The sequence below is a fragment of the Propithecus coquereli genome, unplaced genomic scaffold (genome assembly GCF_000956105.1).
Source record: "Propithecus coquereli isolate 6110/MARCELLA unplaced genomic scaffold, Pcoq_1.0 Scaffold346, whole genome shotgun sequence".
In the NCBI taxonomy this organism is placed as follows: domain Eukaryota; kingdom Metazoa; phylum Chordata; class Mammalia; order Primates; family Indriidae; genus Propithecus; species Propithecus coquereli.
In genome coordinates, this window is record NW_012149130.1 from 1,198,090 (window position 1) to 1,202,737 (window position 4,648).

The following is a 4,648-nucleotide window of genomic DNA, read 5'->3' on the forward strand; positions in this document are numbered from 1 at the left end:
GTAAGACCTCAAAGCACAGACACCAAAAGCAAAAATAGACAAATGGGATTACATCAAGCTAAAAAGCTTTTGCACAGCAAAGGAAACAATTAACAGATTGAAGAAATAGCCTACAGAATAGGAGAAAATATACACAAATTATACATCTAATATAGAGAATATATAAGGAACTTAACAGCAAAAGAAAAAAACCTAATTAAAAAATGGACAAATGACCCTAACAGACAATTTTCAAAAGAAGATATACCATACTGCGAGTTACAGGGGGGTTGGGGGGTGGAAGACATACCAAATGGCTAACAGGTATATGAAAAAATGCTCAACATTACTAATCATCAGGGAAATGCAATCAAAATCACAATGAGATACCACTTCACTCCAGTTAGAATGGCCATTATCAAAAAGACAAAAGAAAACCAGTGTTGGCAAGGATGTGTAGAAAAGGGAACGCCTGGCATCGTGTTGGTGGGAATGTCAGTTAGCACAGCCATTATGAAAAACAGTATGCAGGTTTCTTTTAAAAATTCCTGGGAAATAGCAAGCAGCTCTCTCAGCTCTGGCCTCTGTCACCTCACTTCACTCCTACTCCCTGTGTCCCCTCTCTTCTTCTTTTCCTCTACCCACTCCTAAACTCCTCCTTCCTCATCCTTATTGCTGTTTTGTGGTATGAAAAAAGGTGGGGGGAAAGAATTATATTTGGAAGGAAATGGTAGGGAAGGGGAAAAGAGGAAGTATTAGATCCTGATTTAGCAAAGGACATGAAAATCCTCTTGTCCCTGAACTGATCCAATGAGTCAGCAACAAGGACCTACCACAGCTCCAGGACTTTGGGGGGTAGCTTTTCAGGGACCTGGTAATACTGAAGGACCCAGGAGAGGACTTCCTGCCACCGATCCATTTCTGCCAGGGCCTGGATCCCCACAACACACAGGGAGCATTTCACTTCCAAGGAACTGTCAGCAGAAAGACCAATTAGGGTTACAAGTGGTTCCCCTCCATCTCCATTCCCACACCCACCCTGGGACCGTTCTCCAACTCCCAACTCTGCAGCCTTCTCATTAGTATTCAGGTGGGTCTCACAGACCGCCCTTTCCCCCGGAAGCTAAAAGTTCCTGTAAACCTCTCAGAGACAAATTAGCTATTGCCAAACACACGTCTGTATCCATGAAATCAGGTTTAAATGAACAGGAAGGGTAATCCTGAGGGGGAAACAACAACGTGCAGCACAGGTGTGTGGGTCAAAAAGAGCTGGTACTAAGAGTTTGCTTAGCGAAGAAACAGACTTGGAGCAAGGTGTCCGGCTGACTGTGGTATGTACAGGAACCCCACAACTGGCCTTTCAGCACGACCTAGTATGGTTTCTCCAGACACCCAGAAGCAAAGCCTTCAGCATCCACTGCAACAAGCCCACACCCAGCCCCCTAAAAACACAGTTCATCCTTCTCTGTGGTCAGCTTTGATTATTCTACCCACCATCTCCCTAGTGTGGCCTTAACCAAACTTTACAATCCACAGAGAAACGCCATCATCTTCCAAAGTAGGCTGGTGCCATTAGAAAGAGCAATGGAGGACCAAGGTTTTCTGCGGGTTCTTTAACACACTGCCACACTAGAAAAAAAATATTTTTCCCTGGGGCCATGGTGTTTTACTACGAAAATAGAATAAAAAACTTCGAAAACAAAATTATCTTTTCTAATTTAACGAAAAATTGGTTATTGTTTGTTTTCTGTGCGTGAGTTATATGCTACTAACGTGGCGCTAGAATCAGTTTTCACACTGCACGCCAAATGAGTTGTATGTGACTGACAAATACTTACTGAGTTTGTTTCGGAGAATTGAGTCTTCCTATGCTTCACGAGGCCCTAGGCTTAAAACTAGCGTGAGTTAAAGGAGAGTAGCCTACACCTCACATGGCAGTTAATGTGTTAATCCAATCCTCTGATAGGACCAGAACACTGCTCCTGCCATGAGCCCCACTGCCCATCATTAGCCAAAGTCAGAGTAAACAACTTGGGGGGTGGGAGGGTCTCACCTAGGAGAGGACTTCCGCCACCTGCTTACAGACAGAATTTAATTTAATAAACATTCAACCTCCCCATCGCGTCATTCTACCCAGGAACAGGGAACAAAGAACTGGCTGTGGGTTCCCACTAAGCTCTGTTATGCAACTTGACCACTTCTTCATCGTACAGTGTCTCGGTTTCACCCTCCGGGGAATGGGCACAATGTGTGCAACGGGCCTTTCAGAGAGAAACCTCTGATGAAAGCGAGGTGGGAATTCCTCGTGAGCAATCTAGGAATGACAGAGATCCTGAGATCTTGAGGCCCTTCCCAAGAGCACCCCGACACGAACGGCGCCCAGCACGTACGTGCCCGCGGGCTCCTCCGCCAGGCCCCGCCAGGCGCGGTCGCAGGCCTGCAGCGCCGCGCGGAAGTCCAGGTGCACCACGAGGAGGTCGGCCGCCTCCTCCAGCAGGTCCACGGCCGGCGCCCGGGCCGGGGCGGCGCGCACCGGCTCGCTGCTGCGCAGGGGCCCCCCGGGCCCCCTGAGCGGGGCTGCAGATGTCGAGGAGTCGCTCTTCATAGCCGGGCCGGGCTCGGGGCCTGTCTCCTCAGGCGTCAGCGTGGCCGCGGGTCCGGAGGCGCCGGGAATCGCCGAGTGGCCTGGAGAGGCGGAGAGCGCCACAGCCTCGCCCACAACCCCTCGCGAGCTCGACTCCTGGAGAAGCCAACCGAAGGGGCCGAATCTAAAGCAAAGAAAGGCTGGGCTGGCCTGGCTCCCGGGAAACCGGCTTACACCTCGGATTCGCAGAATTGCCGCATCCCTGGAATACCTGGCCCTAGCCTCTCTCGCCCCACGGCACGTGCCGGAACCACCTTAGCTCCGCGCTCCTTGTTGTGAGCCGAACCCCTCACCGACGGCACCAGCATCCGGCGCGGACCTCTCTGGAGCGCCCTTGACGCCCGCAGACACGCGACTTCCCGGGGGCGCGGAGCACTCCGGGAGTTGTAGTTCCCCAGCTCTCGGCTAAGCCGCCCTGTAGAGGCAAACGCGAGGGCTCGGACTCCAACCCCCAGCATGCCGCGCCCCAGAAACTGTGTCCCAGGAGAAAACAAACTGACCCAACAGCTTCGGGATGGGGAACGAGGGCAGATGGGCCATGAACAGAACCGAAGCTGTCTTGTGAGATGAGGAGGTCCTCTCACACTAACCGGTTCCAGCGGAGGCTGGACGGAAGAAATTCCAGTAATGGAGGGGGAGTTACCTGCACGCTTGTATTTCTGAGCTTTTGCTGGGGTGGTAATTAGGACGTCTGGAGAGTAGCCTAGGAAAGGCGCTGAAAAGAAACATCACAGTTCGCCGCTTTTCCTGAATATGTTCCGCCTTCCCAGGCGTGGCTCACAGTTATTCAGTGCAAAAAGGGCTGGCACTGCGTGCACTCTTACTTAATTCTTCCCTTACCTCTTGTAGGTTAAAGACAACTGTTATCCCCATTTTACAGGTGAGGAAAGTGGAGCTTGTTTAAATAATTTGCCAAAGGTCACGCAACTAGTAAGTGACAAGATCTCAAACCAAGGCTCTTTTGTCTCAAAGACATGTATTTAGCCACTATTCGCTGCTGCAGGGACAGAACTAAGTCTATGCTTTCTATTCAGGGGCTGCACACTCCTCGCAGGAGTGAGTTACGTAAGCTCCTTGAGCCTTCATTGTCTCGTATAAAATAAGGACATTGTGAAAAACAAAGCTGCACAGTGTGTAATGCAATTTATAATAGAGCTCTGCGACCAGAGTAGGTATTCAGTAAATTGTAGCTGTAATAATTATTACATAATCTTACACAGATGCATAAACCACACTTATTAGATTCTGTGCTTCACTCAGGCTTTGCCAAGCCTCCCGCATTTACGCTAGGCTGTCTTGGCTTTAGTTTCTCCCCAGTTCCCTACCTCTTGAACTCTCTCCAAAGCGTCCCTCGAGTCATTTACTCCCCTAGAGATTAGATTAGACAGGCCAGGCTCAGGGTAAGCATCATACATTCCTTTCCCTTGTCGCCAGGCATAGACACAGCCATCTTCTGGGCTTTCGGCTCTCTGCAGAAAGTCCTCACAGAAAGCTGAGGCAGAAGCATCAAGTCCATCAGACTCTGAGGAAAGAGAAGTATGGACACTGTAATCACGTGAAAGTGAAGCCAGGACTCCACTTGTCCCACAAATACTTTTTTACTACCTTCGAGGTGGCAGGCACTGTTCTAGCCATGGGGGACCCCACAGTGACCAAAAGAGACAAACATGTCTGCTTTCATGAGCTTACATCATAGTGGAAGGAAAGAGACAATAAAAAATAAGCAAGTAAAATATATATGGTAGTATGTCAGATATTAATAAATAGTACGGAGAAATAAATTTGAAAAAAATAAAGACGAAGCCGAGCACAGTGGCTCACACCTGTAGTCATAGCACTTTAGGAGGCTGAGGTGGGAGGATCACTTGAGGCGGGGAGTTTGAAACCAGCTTGAACAACATAGCAAGACCCCACCTCTACAAAAATAGAAAAATTATCTGGGTGTGGCGGTGCACAACTGTAGTGCCAGCTACTCGGGAGGCTGAGGTATGAGGATCACTTGAACCCAGGTGTTTGAGGTTGCAG

General features: G+C 49.4%; 1 pseudogene; it reads right to left on the reverse strand.

Moving 5' to 3' along the window:
• Nucleotides 1–734: 734 nt before the first annotated feature.
• Nucleotides 735–2,883, reverse strand: LOC105815813 (annotated as a pseudogene).
• Between the last annotated feature and the right edge of the window lie 1,765 nt (nt 2,884–4,648).